General features: G+C 40.2%; 40 non-coding genes across 40 annotated transcripts; all 40 read left to right on the top strand.

Moving 5' to 3' along the window:
* The first annotated feature begins 195 nt into the window (after nucleotides 1-195).
* LOC145221440 (U4 spliceosomal RNA) lies at nucleotides 196-337 on the top strand. Its single transcript, XR_013858915.1, has one exon. It is a non-coding gene; the product is annotated as a U4 spliceosomal RNA (small nuclear RNA).
* Nucleotides 338-512: 175 nt separating this feature from the next.
* On the top strand, nucleotides 513-629 carry LOC145220991 (U5 spliceosomal RNA). The gene has a single exon (XR_013858494.1). It is a non-coding gene; the product is annotated as a U5 spliceosomal RNA (small nuclear RNA).
* A 255-nt stretch (nucleotides 630-884) lies between these two features.
* LOC145221439 (U4 spliceosomal RNA) lies at nucleotides 885-1026 on the top strand. Its single transcript, XR_013858914.1, has one exon. It is a non-coding gene; the product is annotated as a U4 spliceosomal RNA (small nuclear RNA).
* Nucleotides 1027-1201: 175 nt separating this feature from the next.
* Nucleotides 1202-1318, top strand: LOC145220990 (U5 spliceosomal RNA). The gene has a single exon (XR_013858493.1). It is a non-coding gene; the product is annotated as a U5 spliceosomal RNA (small nuclear RNA).
* Nucleotides 1319-1573: 255 nt separating this feature from the next.
* LOC145221438 (U4 spliceosomal RNA) lies at nucleotides 1574-1715 on the top strand. Its single transcript, XR_013858913.1, has one exon. It is a non-coding gene; the product is annotated as a U4 spliceosomal RNA (small nuclear RNA).
* A 175-nt stretch (nucleotides 1716-1890) lies between these two features.
* Nucleotides 1891-2007, top strand: LOC145220989 (U5 spliceosomal RNA). Its single transcript, XR_013858492.1, has one exon. It is a non-coding gene; the product is annotated as a U5 spliceosomal RNA (small nuclear RNA).
* Nucleotides 2008-2262: 255 nt separating this feature from the next.
* On the top strand, nucleotides 2263-2404 carry LOC145221436 (U4 spliceosomal RNA). Its single transcript, XR_013858911.1, has one exon. It is a non-coding gene; the product is annotated as a U4 spliceosomal RNA (small nuclear RNA).
* A 175-nt stretch (nucleotides 2405-2579) lies between these two features.
* LOC145220988 (U5 spliceosomal RNA) lies at nucleotides 2580-2696 on the top strand. The gene has a single exon (XR_013858491.1). It is a non-coding gene; the product is annotated as a U5 spliceosomal RNA (small nuclear RNA).
* Nucleotides 2697-2951: 255 nt separating this feature from the next.
* On the top strand, nucleotides 2952-3093 carry LOC145221435 (U4 spliceosomal RNA). Its single transcript, XR_013858910.1, has one exon. It is a non-coding gene; the product is annotated as a U4 spliceosomal RNA (small nuclear RNA).
* Nucleotides 3094-3268: 175 nt separating this feature from the next.
* On the top strand, nucleotides 3269-3385 carry LOC145220986 (U5 spliceosomal RNA). Its single transcript, XR_013858489.1, has one exon. It is a non-coding gene; the product is annotated as a U5 spliceosomal RNA (small nuclear RNA).
* A 255-nt stretch (nucleotides 3386-3640) lies between these two features.
* Nucleotides 3641-3782, top strand: LOC145221434 (U4 spliceosomal RNA). The gene has a single exon (XR_013858909.1). It is a non-coding gene; the product is annotated as a U4 spliceosomal RNA (small nuclear RNA).
* A 175-nt stretch (nucleotides 3783-3957) lies between these two features.
* On the top strand, nucleotides 3958-4074 carry LOC145220984 (U5 spliceosomal RNA). Its single transcript, XR_013858488.1, has one exon. It is a non-coding gene; the product is annotated as a U5 spliceosomal RNA (small nuclear RNA).
* Nucleotides 4075-4337: 263 nt separating this feature from the next.
* Nucleotides 4338-4479, top strand: LOC145221433 (U4 spliceosomal RNA). Its single transcript, XR_013858908.1, has one exon. It is a non-coding gene; the product is annotated as a U4 spliceosomal RNA (small nuclear RNA).
* A 175-nt stretch (nucleotides 4480-4654) lies between these two features.
* On the top strand, nucleotides 4655-4771 carry LOC145220983 (U5 spliceosomal RNA). Its single transcript, XR_013858487.1, has one exon. It is a non-coding gene; the product is annotated as a U5 spliceosomal RNA (small nuclear RNA).
* A 255-nt stretch (nucleotides 4772-5026) lies between these two features.
* On the top strand, nucleotides 5027-5168 carry LOC145221432 (U4 spliceosomal RNA). Its single transcript, XR_013858907.1, has one exon. It is a non-coding gene; the product is annotated as a U4 spliceosomal RNA (small nuclear RNA).
* A 175-nt stretch (nucleotides 5169-5343) lies between these two features.
* LOC145220982 (U5 spliceosomal RNA) lies at nucleotides 5344-5460 on the top strand. Its single transcript, XR_013858486.1, has one exon. It is a non-coding gene; the product is annotated as a U5 spliceosomal RNA (small nuclear RNA).
* A 263-nt stretch (nucleotides 5461-5723) lies between these two features.
* On the top strand, nucleotides 5724-5865 carry LOC145221431 (U4 spliceosomal RNA). The gene has a single exon (XR_013858906.1). It is a non-coding gene; the product is annotated as a U4 spliceosomal RNA (small nuclear RNA).
* Nucleotides 5866-6040: 175 nt separating this feature from the next.
* LOC145220981 (U5 spliceosomal RNA) lies at nucleotides 6041-6157 on the top strand. Its single transcript, XR_013858485.1, has one exon. It is a non-coding gene; the product is annotated as a U5 spliceosomal RNA (small nuclear RNA).
* A 263-nt stretch (nucleotides 6158-6420) lies between these two features.
* LOC145221430 (U4 spliceosomal RNA) lies at nucleotides 6421-6562 on the top strand. The gene has a single exon (XR_013858905.1). It is a non-coding gene; the product is annotated as a U4 spliceosomal RNA (small nuclear RNA).
* Nucleotides 6563-6737: 175 nt separating this feature from the next.
* LOC145220980 (U5 spliceosomal RNA) lies at nucleotides 6738-6854 on the top strand. Its single transcript, XR_013858484.1, has one exon. It is a non-coding gene; the product is annotated as a U5 spliceosomal RNA (small nuclear RNA).
* A 263-nt stretch (nucleotides 6855-7117) lies between these two features.
* LOC145221429 (U4 spliceosomal RNA) lies at nucleotides 7118-7259 on the top strand. The gene has a single exon (XR_013858904.1). It is a non-coding gene; the product is annotated as a U4 spliceosomal RNA (small nuclear RNA).
* Nucleotides 7260-7434: 175 nt separating this feature from the next.
* On the top strand, nucleotides 7435-7551 carry LOC145220979 (U5 spliceosomal RNA). Its single transcript, XR_013858483.1, has one exon. It is a non-coding gene; the product is annotated as a U5 spliceosomal RNA (small nuclear RNA).
* Nucleotides 7552-7814: 263 nt separating this feature from the next.
* Nucleotides 7815-7956, top strand: LOC145221428 (U4 spliceosomal RNA). The gene has a single exon (XR_013858903.1). It is a non-coding gene; the product is annotated as a U4 spliceosomal RNA (small nuclear RNA).
* Nucleotides 7957-8131: 175 nt separating this feature from the next.
* LOC145220978 (U5 spliceosomal RNA) lies at nucleotides 8132-8248 on the top strand. Its single transcript, XR_013858482.1, has one exon. It is a non-coding gene; the product is annotated as a U5 spliceosomal RNA (small nuclear RNA).
* Nucleotides 8249-8511: 263 nt separating this feature from the next.
* Nucleotides 8512-8653, top strand: LOC145221427 (U4 spliceosomal RNA). Its single transcript, XR_013858902.1, has one exon. It is a non-coding gene; the product is annotated as a U4 spliceosomal RNA (small nuclear RNA).
* A 175-nt stretch (nucleotides 8654-8828) lies between these two features.
* On the top strand, nucleotides 8829-8945 carry LOC145220977 (U5 spliceosomal RNA). Its single transcript, XR_013858481.1, has one exon. It is a non-coding gene; the product is annotated as a U5 spliceosomal RNA (small nuclear RNA).
* Nucleotides 8946-9200: 255 nt separating this feature from the next.
* Nucleotides 9201-9342, top strand: LOC145221425 (U4 spliceosomal RNA). The gene has a single exon (XR_013858900.1). It is a non-coding gene; the product is annotated as a U4 spliceosomal RNA (small nuclear RNA).
* A 175-nt stretch (nucleotides 9343-9517) lies between these two features.
* LOC145220976 (U5 spliceosomal RNA) lies at nucleotides 9518-9634 on the top strand. The gene has a single exon (XR_013858480.1). It is a non-coding gene; the product is annotated as a U5 spliceosomal RNA (small nuclear RNA).
* Nucleotides 9635-9889: 255 nt separating this feature from the next.
* Nucleotides 9890-10031, top strand: LOC145221424 (U4 spliceosomal RNA). The gene has a single exon (XR_013858899.1). It is a non-coding gene; the product is annotated as a U4 spliceosomal RNA (small nuclear RNA).
* Nucleotides 10032-10206: 175 nt separating this feature from the next.
* LOC145220974 (U5 spliceosomal RNA) lies at nucleotides 10207-10323 on the top strand. The gene has a single exon (XR_013858478.1). It is a non-coding gene; the product is annotated as a U5 spliceosomal RNA (small nuclear RNA).
* Nucleotides 10324-10578: 255 nt separating this feature from the next.
* Nucleotides 10579-10720, top strand: LOC145221423 (U4 spliceosomal RNA). The gene has a single exon (XR_013858898.1). It is a non-coding gene; the product is annotated as a U4 spliceosomal RNA (small nuclear RNA).
* Nucleotides 10721-10895: 175 nt separating this feature from the next.
* Nucleotides 10896-11012, top strand: LOC145220973 (U5 spliceosomal RNA). The gene has a single exon (XR_013858477.1). It is a non-coding gene; the product is annotated as a U5 spliceosomal RNA (small nuclear RNA).
* Nucleotides 11013-11267: 255 nt separating this feature from the next.
* LOC145221422 (U4 spliceosomal RNA) lies at nucleotides 11268-11409 on the top strand. Its single transcript, XR_013858897.1, has one exon. It is a non-coding gene; the product is annotated as a U4 spliceosomal RNA (small nuclear RNA).
* A 175-nt stretch (nucleotides 11410-11584) lies between these two features.
* Nucleotides 11585-11701, top strand: LOC145220972 (U5 spliceosomal RNA). Its single transcript, XR_013858476.1, has one exon. It is a non-coding gene; the product is annotated as a U5 spliceosomal RNA (small nuclear RNA).
* Nucleotides 11702-11956: 255 nt separating this feature from the next.
* On the top strand, nucleotides 11957-12098 carry LOC145221421 (U4 spliceosomal RNA). Its single transcript, XR_013858896.1, has one exon. It is a non-coding gene; the product is annotated as a U4 spliceosomal RNA (small nuclear RNA).
* Nucleotides 12099-12273: 175 nt separating this feature from the next.
* Nucleotides 12274-12390, top strand: LOC145220971 (U5 spliceosomal RNA). The gene has a single exon (XR_013858475.1). It is a non-coding gene; the product is annotated as a U5 spliceosomal RNA (small nuclear RNA).
* Nucleotides 12391-12645: 255 nt separating this feature from the next.
* On the top strand, nucleotides 12646-12787 carry LOC145221419 (U4 spliceosomal RNA). The gene has a single exon (XR_013858894.1). It is a non-coding gene; the product is annotated as a U4 spliceosomal RNA (small nuclear RNA).
* Nucleotides 12788-12962: 175 nt separating this feature from the next.
* Nucleotides 12963-13079, top strand: LOC145220970 (U5 spliceosomal RNA). The gene has a single exon (XR_013858474.1). It is a non-coding gene; the product is annotated as a U5 spliceosomal RNA (small nuclear RNA).
* A 255-nt stretch (nucleotides 13080-13334) lies between these two features.
* LOC145221418 (U4 spliceosomal RNA) lies at nucleotides 13335-13476 on the top strand. Its single transcript, XR_013858893.1, has one exon. It is a non-coding gene; the product is annotated as a U4 spliceosomal RNA (small nuclear RNA).
* A 175-nt stretch (nucleotides 13477-13651) lies between these two features.
* On the top strand, nucleotides 13652-13768 carry LOC145220968 (U5 spliceosomal RNA). The gene has a single exon (XR_013858473.1). It is a non-coding gene; the product is annotated as a U5 spliceosomal RNA (small nuclear RNA).
* Nucleotides 13769-13883: the final 115 nt, after the last annotated feature.

Here is a 13883-nt window from a genome sequence, read left to right as displayed (position 1 = left end):
GACAATTAATGAAACGCTTTCCGCATAGAAATGCTATATCTTAGCAACTCAGTGCCCTCTTTCATTTTTTTTTGTGATCGTTATCATTTAAATACCGTGGGCATCGCAAACTGACACAGAAAGTCGTAGTCTCGATTTGCAACAAACATAAATGTTACAAGCGGGCACAAGAGTAAGGAACTAGATTCCAAAGGCAGCTTTGCGCAGAGGCGATATCGTAGCTGATGAGGATATTCCGAGGCGCGATTATTGCTAGTTGAAAACTAAACCCAATACCCCGCCCTGTTACCGCTTTGTACGGTTTTAACAGGGGCAATATATGGACGATTCTTGCAATCGCTGATTTCTTTTAGTATTTAATCTCCAGAAAGCGTGCGTGTGTCGACATGACAAATCGTGTGGCATTATTTAAGTATTGTACAAAGGACAATTTGCAAAAAATTTGAACCAAACACACCACAAACTGAAAGTCGGAATCTGTTTCTTTCGTTAATACTACCTATTCGTTCTGCAACTCTGATCTCACTTCAACATGAGCAAATCTTTCGCCTTTTACTAAAGATTTCCGTGGAGTGGGGTATTTTCAAGAGTCTTTGCTATTTGTTGAAACCACAACAACTGCTTGTGGTGAAATCGTCAATCAATCGATGTGCATGACCATTGTCAGTTATGGTTGGTGCGGTTAATCGGACAATTAATGAAACGCTTTCCGCATAGAAATGCTATATCTTAGCAACTCAGTGCCCTCTTTCATTTTTTTTTGTGATCGTTATCATTTAAATACCGTGGGCATCGCAAACTGACACAGAAAGTCGTAGTCTCGATTTGCAACAAACATAAATGTTACAAGCGGGCACAAGAGTAAGGAACTAGATTCCAAAGGCAGCTTTGCGCAGAGGCGATATCGTAGCTGATGAGGATATTCCGAGGCGCGATTATTGCTAGTTGAAAACTAAACCCAATACCCCGCCCTGTTACCGCTTTGTACGGTTTTAACAGGGGCAATATATGGACGATTCTTGCAATCGCTGATTTCTTTTAGTATTTAATCTCCAGAAAGCGTGCGTGTGTCGACATGACAAATCGTGTGGCATTATTTAAGTATTGTACAAAGGACAATTTGCAAAAAATTTGAACCAAACACACCACAAACTGAAAGTCGGAATCTGTTTCTTTCGTTAATACTACCTATTCGTTCTGCAACTCTGATCTCACTTCAACATGAGCAAATCTTTCGCCTTTTACTAAAGATTTCCGTGGAGTGGGGTATTTTCAAGAGTCTTTGCTATTTGTTGAAACCACAACAACTGCTTGTGGTGAAATCGTCAATCAATCGATGTGCATGACCATTGTCAGTTATGGTTGGTGCGGTTAATCGGACAATTAATGAAACGCTTTCCGCATAGAAATGCTATATCTTAGCAACTCAGTGCCCTCTTTCATTTTTTTTTGTGATCGTTATCATTTAAATACCGTGGGCATCGCAAACTGACACAGAAAGTCGTAGTCTCGATTTGCAACAAACATAAATGTTACAAGCGGGCACAAGAGTAAGGAACTAGATTCCAAAGGCAGCTTTGCGCAGAGGCGATATCGTAGCTGATGAGGATATTCCGAGGCGCGATTATTGCTAGTTGAAAACTAAACCCAATACCCCGCCCTGTTACCGCTTTGTACGGTTTTAACAGGGGCAATATATGGACGATTCTTGCAATCGCTGATTTCTTTTAGTATTTAATCTCCAGAAAGCGTGCGTGTGTCGACATGACAAATCGTGTGGCATTATTTAAGTATTGTACAAAGGACAATTTGCAAAAAATTTGAACCAAACACACCACAAACTGAAAGTCGGAATCTGTTTCTTTCGTTAATACTACCTATTCGTTCTGCAACTCTGATCTCACTTCAACATGAGCAAATCTTTCGCCTTTTACTAAAGATTTCCGTGGAGTGGGGTATTTTCAAGAGTCTTTGCTATTTGTTGAAACCACAACAACTGCTTGTGGTGAAATCGTCAATCAATCGATGTGCATGACCATTGTCAGTTATGGTTGGTGCGGTTAATCGGACAATTAATGAAACGCTTTCCGCATAGAAATGCTATATCTTAGCAACTCAGTGCCCTCTTTCATTTTTTTTTGTGATCGTTATCATTTAAATACCGTGGGCATCGCAAACTGACACAGAAAGTCGTAGTCTCGATTTGCAACAAACATAAATGTTACAAGCGGGCACAAGAGTAAGGAACTAGATTCCAAAGGCAGCTTTGCGCAGAGGCGATATCGTAGCTGATGAGGATATTCCGAGGCGCGATTATTGCTAGTTGAAAACTAAACCCAATACCCCGCCCTGTTACCGCTTTGTACGGTTTTAACAGGGGCAATATATGGACGATTCTTGCAATCGCTGATTTCTTTTAGTATTTAATCTCCAGAAAGCGTGCGTGTGTCGACATGACAAATCGTGTGGCATTATTTAAGTATTGTACAAAGGACAATTTGCAAAAAATTTGAACCAAACACACCACAAACTGAAAGTCGGAATCTGTTTCTTTCGTTAATACTACCTATTCGTTCTGCAACTCTGATCTCACTTCAACATGAGCAAATCTTTCGCCTTTTACTAAAGATTTCCGTGGAGTGGGGTATTTTCAAGAGTCTTTGCTATTTGTTGAAACCACAACAACTGCTTGTGGTGAAATCGTCAATCAATCGATGTGCATGACCATTGTCAGTTATGGTTGGTGCGGTTAATCGGACAATTAATGAAACGCTTTCCGCATAGAAATGCTATATCTTAGCAACTCAGTGCCCTCTTTCATTTTTTTTTGTGATCGTTATCATTTAAATACCGTGGGCATCGCAAACTGACACAGAAAGTCGTAGTCTCGATTTGCAACAAACATAAATGTTACAAGCGGGCACAAGAGTAAGGAACTAGATTCCAAAGGCAGCTTTGCGCAGAGGCGATATCGTAGCTGATGAGGATATTCCGAGGCGCGATTATTGCTAGTTGAAAACTAAACCCAATACCCCGCCCTGTTACCGCTTTGTACGGTTTTAACAGGGGCAATATATGGACGATTCTTGCAATCGCTGATTTCTTTTAGTATTTAATCTCCAGAAAGCGTGCGTGTGTCGACATGACAAATCGTGTGGCATTATTTAAGTATTGTACAAAGGACAATTTGCAAAAAATTTGAACCAAACACACCACAAACTGAAAGTCGGAATCTGTTTCTTTCGTTAATACTACCTATTCGTTCTGCAACTCTGATCTCACTTCAACATGAGCAAATCTTTCGCCTTTTACTAAAGATTTCCGTGGAGTGGGGTATTTTCAAGAGTCTTTGCTATTTGTTGAAACCACAACAACTGCTTGTGGTGAAATCGTCAATCAATCGATGTGCATGACCATTGTCAGTTATGGTTGGTGCGGTTAATCGGACAATTAATGAAACGCTTTCCGCATAGAAATGCTATATCTTAGCAACTCAGTGCCCTCTTTCATTTTTTTTTGTGATCGTTATCATTTAAATACCGTGGGCATCGCAAACTGACACAGAAAGTCGTAGTCTCGATTTGCAACAAACATAAATGTTACAAGCGGGCACAAGAGTAAGGAACTAGATTCCAAAGGCAGCTTTGCGCAGAGGCGATATCGTAGCTGATGAGGATATTCCGAGGCGCGATTATTGCTAGTTGAAAACTAAACCCAATACCCCGCCCTGTTACCGCTTTGTACGGTTTTAACAGGGGCAATATATGGACGATTCTTGCAATCGCTGATTTCTTTTAGTATTTAATCTCCAGAAAGCGTGCGTGTGTCGACATGACAAATCGTGTGGCATTATTTAAGTATTGTACAAAGGACAATTTGCAAAAAATTTGAACCAAACACACCACAAACTGAAAGTCGGAATCTGTTTCTTTCGTTAATACTACCTATTCGTTCTGCAACTCTGATCTCACTTCAACATGAGCAAATCTTTCGCCTTTTACTAAAGATTTCCGTGGAGTGGGGTATTTTCAAGAGTCTTTGCTATTTGTTGAAACCACAACAACTGCTTGTGGTGAAATCGTCAATCAATCGATGTGCATGACCATTGTCAGTTATGGTTGGTGCAGTTTATTCTGTGTTAGGACAATTAATGAAACGCTTTCCGCATAGAAATGCTATATCTTAGCAACTCAGTGCCCTCTTTCATTTTTTTTTGTGATCGTTATCATTTAAATACCGTGGGCATCGCAAACTGACACAGAAAGTCGTAGTCTCGATTTGCAACAAACATAAATGTTACAAGCGGGCACAAGAGTAAGGAACTAGATTCCAAAGGCAGCTTTGCGCAGAGGCGATATCGTAGCTGATGAGGATATTCCGAGGCGCGATTATTGCTAGTTGAAAACTAAACCCAATACCCCGCCCTGTTACCGCTTTGTACGGTTTTAACAGGGGCAATATATGGACGATTCTTGCAATCGCTGATTTCTTTTAGTATTTAATCTCCAGAAAGCGTGCGTGTGTCGACATGACAAATCGTGTGGCATTATTTAAGTATTGTACAAAGGACAATTTGCAAAAAATTTGAACCAAACACACCACAAACTGAAAGTCGGAATCTGTTTCTTTCGTTAATACTACCTATTCGTTCTGCAACTCTGATCTCACTTCAACATGAGCAAATCTTTCGCCTTTTACTAAAGATTTCCGTGGAGTGGGGTATTTTCAAGAGTCTTTGCTATTTGTTGAAACCACAACAACTGCTTGTGGTGAAATCGTCAATCAATCGATGTGCATGACCATTGTCAGTTATGGTTGGTGCGGTTAATCGGACAATTAATGAAACGCTTTCCGCATAGAAATGCTATATCTTAGCAACTCAGTGCCCTCTTTCATTTTTTTTTGTGATCGTTATCATTTAAATACCGTGGGCATCGCAAACTGACACAGAAAGTCGTAGTCTCGATTTGCAACAAACATAAATGTTACAAGCGGGCACAAGAGTAAGGAACTAGATTCCAAAGGCAGCTTTGCGCAGAGGCGATATCGTAGCTGATGAGGATATTCCGAGGCGCGATTATTGCTAGTTGAAAACTAAACCCAATACCCCGCCCTGTTACCGCTTTGTACGGTTTTAACAGGGGCAATATATGGACGATTCTTGCAATCGCTGATTTCTTTTAGTATTTAATCTCCAGAAAGCGTGCGTGTGTCGACATGACAAATCGTGTGGCATTATTTAAGTATTGTACAAAGGACAATTTGCAAAAAATTTGAACCAAACACACCACAAACTGAAAGTCGGAATCTGTTTCTTTCGTTAATACTACCTATTCGTTCTGCAACTCTGATCTCACTTCAACATGAGCAAATCTTTCGCCTTTTACTAAAGATTTCCGTGGAGTGGGGTATTTTCAAGAGTCTTTGCTATTTGTTGAAACCACAACAACTGCTTGTGGTGAAATCGTCAATCAATCGATGTGCATGACCATTGTCAGTTATGGTTGGTGCAGTTTATTCTGTGTTAGGACAATTAATGAAACGCTTTCCGCATAGAAATGCTATATCTTAGCAACTCAGTGCCCTCTTTCATTTTTTTTTGTGATCGTTATCATTTAAATACCGTGGGCATCGCAAACTGACACAGAAAGTCGTAGTCTCGATTTGCAACAAACATAAATGTTACAAGCGGGCACAAGAGTAAGGAACTAGATTCCAAAGGCAGCTTTGCGCAGAGGCGATATCGTAGCTGATGAGGATATTCCGAGGCGCGATTATTGCTAGTTGAAAACTAAACCCAATACCCCGCCCTGTTACCGCTTTGTACGGTTTTAACAGGGGCAATATATGGACGATTCTTGCAATCGCTGATTTCTTTTAGTATTTAATCTCCAGAAAGCGTGCGTGTGTCGACATGACAAATCGTGTGGCATTATTTAAGTATTGTACAAAGGACAATTTGCAAAAAATTTGAACCAAACACACCACAAACTGAAAGTCGGAATCTGTTTCTTTCGTTAATACTACCTATTCGTTCTGCAACTCTGATCTCACTTCAACATGAGCAAATCTTTCGCCTTTTACTAAAGATTTCCGTGGAGTGGGGTATTTTCAAGAGTCTTTGCTATTTGTTGAAACCACAACAACTGCTTGTGGTGAAATCGTCAATCAATCGATGTGCATGACCATTGTCAGTTATGGTTGGTGCAGTTTATTCTGTGTTAGGACAATTAATGAAACGCTTTCCGCATAGAAATGCTATATCTTAGCAACTCAGTGCCCTCTTTCATTTTTTTTTGTGATCGTTATCATTTAAATACCGTGGGCATCGCAAACTGATACAGAAAGTCGTAGTCTCGATTTGCAACAAACATAAATGTTACAAGCGGGCACAAGAGTAAGGAACTAGATTCCAAAGGCAGCTTTGCGCAGAGGCGATATCGTAGCTGATGAGGATATTCCGAGGCGCGATTATTGCTAGTTGAAAACTAAACCCAATACCCCGCCCTGTTACCGCTTTGTACGGTTTTAACAGGGGCAATATATGGACGATTCTTGCAATCGCTGATTTCTTTTAGTATTTAATCTCCAGAAAGCGTGCGTGTGTCGACATGACAAATCGTGTGGCATTATTTAAGTATTGTACAAAGGACAATTTGCAAAAAATTTGAACCAAACACACCACAAACTGAAAGTCGGAATCTGTTTCTTTCGTTAATACTACCTATTCGTTCTGCAACTCTGATCTCACTTCAACATGAGCAAATCTTTCGCCTTTTACTAAAGATTTCCGTGGAGTGGGGTATTTTCAAGAGTCTTTGCTATTTGTTGAAACCACAACAACTGCTTGTGGTGAAATCGTCAATCAATCGATGTGCATGACCATTGTCAGTTATGGTTGGTGCAGTTTATTCTGTGTTAGGACAATTAATGAAACGCTTTCCGCATAGAAATGCTATATCTTAGCAACTCAGTGCCCTCTTTCATTTTTTTTTGTGATCGTTATCATTTAAATACCGTGGGCATCGCAAACTGACACAGAAAGTCGTAGTCTCGATTTGCAACAAACATAAATGTTACAAGCGGGCACAAGAGTAAGGAACTAGATTCCAAAGGCAGCTTTGCGCAGAGGCGATATCGTAGCTGATGAGGATATTCCGAGGCGCGATTATTGCTAGTTGAAAACTAAACCCAATACCCCGCCCTGTTACCGCTTTGTACGGTTTTAACAGGGGCAATATATGGACGATTCTTGCAATCGCTGATTTCTTTTAGTATTTAATCTCCAGAAAGCGTGCGTGTGTCGACATGACAAATCGTGTGGCATTATTTAAGTATTGTACAAAGGACAATTTGCAAAAAATTTGAACCAAACACACCACAAACTGAAAGTCGGAATCTGTTTCTTTCGTTAATACTACCTATTCGTTCTGCAACTCTGATCTCACTTCAACATGAGCAAATCTTTCGCCTTTTACTAAAGATTTCCGTGGAGTGGGGTATTTTCAAGAGTCTTTGCTATTTGTTGAAACCACAACAACTGCTTGTGGTGAAATCGTCAATCAATCGATGTGCATGACCATTGTCAGTTATGGTTGGTGCAGTTTATTCTGTGTTAGGACAATTAATGAAACGCTTTCCGCATAGAAATGCTATATCTTAGCAACTCAGTGCCCTCTTTCATTTTTTTTTGTGATCGTTATCATTTAAATACCGTGGGCATCGCAAACTGACACAGAAAGTCGTAGTCTCGATTTGCAACAAACATAAATGTTACAAGCGGGCACAAGAGTAAGGAACTAGATTCCAAAGGCAGCTTTGCGCAGAGGCGATATCGTAGCTGATGAGGATATTCCGAGGCGCGATTATTGCTAGTTGAAAACTAAACCCAATACCCCGCCCTGTTACCGCTTTGTACGGTTTTAACAGGGGCAATATATGGACGATTCTTGCAATCGCTGATTTCTTTTAGTATTTAATCTCCAGAAAGCGTGCGTGTGTCGACATGACAAATCGTGTGGCATTATTTAAGTATTGTACAAAGGACAATTTGCAAAAAATTTGAACCAAACACACCACAAACTGAAAGTCGGAATCTGTTTCTTTCGTTAATACTACCTATTCGTTCTGCAACTCTGATCTCACTTCAACATGAGCAAATCTTTCGCCTTTTACTAAAGATTTCCGTGGAGTGGGGTATTTTCAAGAGTCTTTGCTATTTGTTGAAACCACAACAACTGCTTGTGGTGAAATCGTCAATCAATCGATGTGCATGACCATTGTCAGTTATGGTTGGTGCAGTTTATTCTGTGTTAGGACAATTAATGAAACGCTTTCCGCATAGAAATGCTATATCTTAGCAACTCAGTGCCCTCTTTCATTTTTTTTTGTGATCGTTATCATTTAAATACCGTGGGCATCGCAAACTGACACAGAAAGTCGTAGTCTCGATTTGCAACAAACATAAATGTTACAAGCGGGCACAAGAGTAAGGAACTAGATTCCAAAGGCAGCTTTGCGCAGAGGCGATATCGTAGCTGATGAGGATATTCCGAGGCGCGATTATTGCTAGTTGAAAACTAAACCCAATACCCCGCCCTGTTACCGCTTTGTACGGTTTTAACAGGGGCAATATATGGACGATTCTTGCAATCGCTGATTTCTTTTAGTATTTAATCTCCAGAAAGCGTGCGTGTGTCGACATGACAAATCGTGTGGCATTATTTAAGTATTGTACAAAGGACAATTTGCAAAAAATTTGAACCAAACACACCACAAACTGAAAGTCGGAATCTGTTTCTTTCGTTAATACTACCTATTCGTTCTGCAACTCTGATCTCACTTCAACATGAGCAAATCTTTCGCCTTTTACTAAAGATTTCCGTGGAGTGGGGTATTTTCAAGAGTCTTTGCTATTTGTTGAAACCACAACAACTGCTTGTGGTGAAATCGTCAATCAATCGATGTGCATGACCATTGTCAGTTATGGTTGGTGCGGTTAATCGGACAATTAATGAAACGCTTTCCGCATAGAAATGCTATATCTTAGCAACTCAGTGCCCTCTTTCATTTTTTTTTGTGATCGTTATCATTTAAATACCGTGGGCATCGCAAACTGACACAGAAAGTCGTAGTCTCGATTTGCAACAAACATAAATGTTACAAGCGGGCACAAGAGTAAGGAACTAGATTCCAAAGGCAGCTTTGCGCAGAGGCGATATCGTAGCTGATGAGGATATTCCGAGGCGCGATTATTGCTAGTTGAAAACTAAACCCAATACCCCGCCCTGTTACCGCTTTGTACGGTTTTAACAGGGGCAATATATGGACGATTCTTGCAATCGCTGATTTCTTTTAGTATTTAATCTCCAGAAAGCGTGCGTGTGTCGACATGACAAATCGTGTGGCATTATTTAAGTATTGTACAAAGGACAATTTGCAAAAAATTTGAACCAAACACACCACAAACTGAAAGTCGGAATCTGTTTCTTTCGTTAATACTACCTATTCGTTCTGCAACTCTGATCTCACTTCAACATGAGCAAATCTTTCGCCTTTTACTAAAGATTTCCGTGGAGTGGGGTATTTTCAAGAGTCTTTGCTATTTGTTGAAACCACAACAACTGCTTGTGGTGAAATCGTCAATCAATCGATGTGCATGACCATTGTCAGTTATGGTTGGTGCGGTTAATCGGACAATTAATGAAACGCTTTCCGCATAGAAATGCTATATCTTAGCAACTCAGTGCCCTCTTTCATTTTTTTTTGTGATCGTTATCATTTAAATACCGTGGGCATCGCAAACTGACACAGAAAGTCGTAGTCTCGATTTGCAACAAACATAAATGTTACAAGCGGGCACAAGAGTAAGGAACTAGATTCCAAAGGCAGCTTTGCGCAGAGGCGATATCGTAGCTGATGAGGATATTCCGAGGCGCGATTATTGCTAGTTGAAAACTAAACCCAATACCCCGCCCTGTTACCGCTTTGTACGGTTTTAACAGGGGCAATATATGGACGATTCTTGCAATCGCTGATTTCTTTTAGTATTTAATCTCCAGAAAGCGTGCGTGTGTCGACATGACAAATCGTGTGGCATTATTTAAGTATTGTACAAAGGACAATTTGCAAAAAATTTGAACCAAACACACCACAAACTGAAAGTCGGAATCTGTTTCTTTCGTTAATACTACCTATTCGTTCTGCAACTCTGATCTCACTTCAACATGAGCAAATCTTTCGCCTTTTACTAAAGATTTCCGTGGAGTGGGGTATTTTCAAGAGTCTTTGCTATTTGTTGAAACCACAACAACTGCTTGTGGTGAAATCGTCAATCAATCGATGTGCATGACCATTGTCAGTTATGGTTGGTGCGGTTAATCGGACAATTAATGAAACGCTTTCCGCATAGAAATGCTATATCTTAGCAACTCAGTGCCCTCTTTCATTTTTTTTTGTGATCGTTATCATTTAAATACCGTGGGCATCGCAAACTGACACAGAAAGTCGTAGTCTCGATTTGCAACAAACATAAATGTTACAAGCGGGCACAAGAGTAAGGAACTAGATTCCAAAGGCAGCTTTGCGCAGAGGCGATATCGTAGCTGATGAGGATATTCCGAGGCGCGATTATTGCTAGTTGAAAACTAAACCCAATACCCCGCCCTGTTACCGCTTTGTACGGTTTTAACAGGGGCAATATATGGACGATTCTTGCAATCGCTGATTTCTTTTAGTATTTAATCTCCAGAAAGCGTGCGTGTGTCGACATGACAAATCGTGTGGCATTATTTAAGTATTGTACAAAGGACAATTTGCAAAAAATTTGAACCAAACACACCACAAACTGAAAGTCGGAATCTGTTTCTTTCGTTAATACTACCTATTCGTTCTGCAACTCTGATCTCACTTCAACATGAGCAAATCTTTCGCCTTTTACTAAAGATTTCCGTGGAGTGGGGTATTTTCAAGAGTCTTTGCTATTTGTTGAAACCACAACAACTGCTTGTGGTGAAATCGTCAATCAATCGATGTGCATGACCATTGTCAGTTATGGTTGGTGCGGTTAATCGGACAATTAATGAAACGCTTTCCGCATAGAAATGCTATATCTTAGCAACTCAGTGCCCTCTTTCATTTTTTTTTGTGATCGTTATCATTTAAATACCGTGGGCATCGCAAACTGACACAGAAAGTCGTAGTCTCGATTTGCAACAAACATAAATGTTACAAGCGGGCACAAGAGTAAGGAACTAGATTCCAAAGGCAGCTTTGCGCAGAGGCGATATCGTAGCTGATGAGGATATTCCGAGGCGCGATTATTGCTAGTTGAAAACTAAACCCAATACCCCGCCCTGTTACCGCTTTGTACGGTTTTAACAGGGGCAATATATGGACGATTCTTGCAATCGCTGATTTCTTTTAGTATTTAATCTCCAGAAAGCGTGCGTGTGTCGACATGACAAATCGTGTGGCATTATTTAAGTATTGTACAAAGGACAATTTGCAAAAAATTTGAACCAAACACACCACAAACTGAAAGTCGGAATCTGTTTCTTTCGTTAATACTACCTATTCGTTCTGCAACTCTGATCTCACTTCAACATGAGCAAATCTTTCGCCTTTTACTAAAGATTTCCGTGGAGTGGGGTATTTTCAAGAGTCTTTGCTATTTGTTGAAACCACAACAACTGCTTGTGGTGAAATCGTCAATCAATCGATGTGCATGACCATTGTCAGTTATGGTTGGTGCGGTTAATCGGACAATTAATGAAACGCTTTCCGCATAGAAATGCTATATCTTAGCAACTCAGTGCCCTCTTTCATTTTTTTTTGTGATCGTTATCATTTAAATACCGTGGGCATCGCAAACTGACACAGAAAGTCGTAGTCTCGATTTGCAACAAACATAAATGTTACAAGCGGGCACAAGAGTAAGGAACTAGATTCCAAAGGCAGCTTTGCGCAGAGGCGATATCGTAGCTGATGAGGATATTCCGAGGCGCGATTATTGCTAGTTGAAAACTAAACCCAATACCCCGCCCTGTTACCGCTTTGTACGGTTTTAACAGGGGCAATATATGGACGATTCTTGCAATCGCTGATTTCTTTTAGTATTTAATCTCCAGAAAGCGTGCGTGTGTCGACATGACAAATCGTGTGGCATTATTTAAGTATTGTACAAAGGACAATTTGCAAAAAATTTGAACCAAACACACCACAAACTGAAAGTCGGAATCTGTTTCTTTCGTTAATACTACCTATTCGTTCTGCAACTCTGATCTCACTTCAACATGAGCAAATCTTTCGCCTTTTACTAAAGATTTCCGTGGAGTGGGGTATTTTCAAGAGTCTTTGCTATTTGTTGAAACCACAACAACTGCTTGTGGTGAAATCGTCAATCAATCGATGTGCATGACCATTGTCAGTTATGGTTGGTGCGGTTAATCGGACAATTAATGAAACGCTTTCCGCATAGAAATGCTATATCTTAGCAACTCAGTGCCCTCTTTCATTTTTTTTTGTGATCGTTATCATTTAAATACCGTGGGCATCGCAAACTGACACAGAAAGTCGTAGTCTCGATTTGCAACAAACATAAATGTTACAAGCGGGCACAAGAGTAAGGAACTAGATTCCAAAGGCAGCTTTGCGCAGAGGCGATATCGTAGCTGATGAGGATATTCCGAGGCGCGATTATTGCTAGTTGAAAACTAAACCCAATACCCCGCCCTGTTACCGCTTTGTACGGTTTTAACAGGGGCAATATATGGACGATTCTTGCAATCGCTGATTTCTTTTAGTATTTAATCTCCAGAAAGCGTGCGTGTGTCGACATGACAAATCGTGTGGCATTATTTAAGTATTGTACAAAGGACAATTTGCAAAAAATTTGAACCAAACACACCACAAACTGAAAGTCGGAATCTGTTTCTTTCGTTAATACTACCTATTCGTTCTGCAACTCTGATCTCACTTCAACATGAGCAAATCTTTCGCCTTTTACTAAAGATTTCCGTGGAGTGGGGTATTTTCAAGAGTCTTTGCTATTTGTTGAAACCACAACAACTGCTTGTGGTGAAATCGTCAATCAATCGATGTGCATGACCATTGTCAGTTATGGTTGGTGCGGTTAATCGGACAATTAATGAAACGCTTTCCGCATAGAAATGCTATATCTTAGCAACTCAGTGCCCTCTTTCATTTTTTTTTGTGATCGTTATCATTTAAATACCGTGGGCATCGCAAACTGACACAGAAAGTCGTAGTCTCGATTTGCAACAAACATAAATGTTACAAGCGGGCACAAGAGTAAGGAACTAGATTCCAAAGGCAGCTTTGCGCAGAGGCGATATCGTAGCTGATGAGGATATTCCGAGGCGCGATTATTGCTAGTTGAAAACTAAACCCAATACCCCGCCCTGTTACCGCTTTGTACGGTTTTAACAGGGGCAATATATGGACGATTCTTGCAATCGCTGATTTCTTTTAGTATTTAATCTCCAGAAAGCGTGCGTGTGTCGACATGACAAATCGTGTGGCATTATTTAAGTATTGTACAAAGGACAATTTGCAAAAAATTTGAACCAAACACACCACAAACTGAAAGTCGGAATCTGTTTCTTTCGTTAATACTACCTATTCGTTCTGCAACTCTGATCTCACTTCAACATGAGCAAATCTTTCGCCTTTTACTAAAGATTTCCGTGGAGTGGGGTATTTTCAAGAGTCTTTGCTATTTGTTGAAACCACAACAACTGCTTGTGGTGAAATCGTCAATCAATCGATGTGCATGACCATTGTCAGTTATGGTTGGTGCGGTTAATCGGACAATTAATGAAACGCTTTCCGCATAGAAATGCTATATCTTAGCAACTCAGTGC

The sequence above is a fragment of the Phallusia mammillata genome, chromosome 3 (genome assembly GCF_965637545.1).
Source record: "Phallusia mammillata chromosome 3, kaPhaMamm4.hap1.1, whole genome shotgun sequence".
Classification (NCBI taxonomy): domain Eukaryota; kingdom Metazoa; phylum Chordata; class Ascidiacea; order Phlebobranchia; family Ascidiidae; genus Phallusia; species Phallusia mammillata.
The sequence above is the reverse complement of the archived record's forward strand: the minus strand, read 5'-3'. Positions and strand labels throughout refer to the sequence as shown.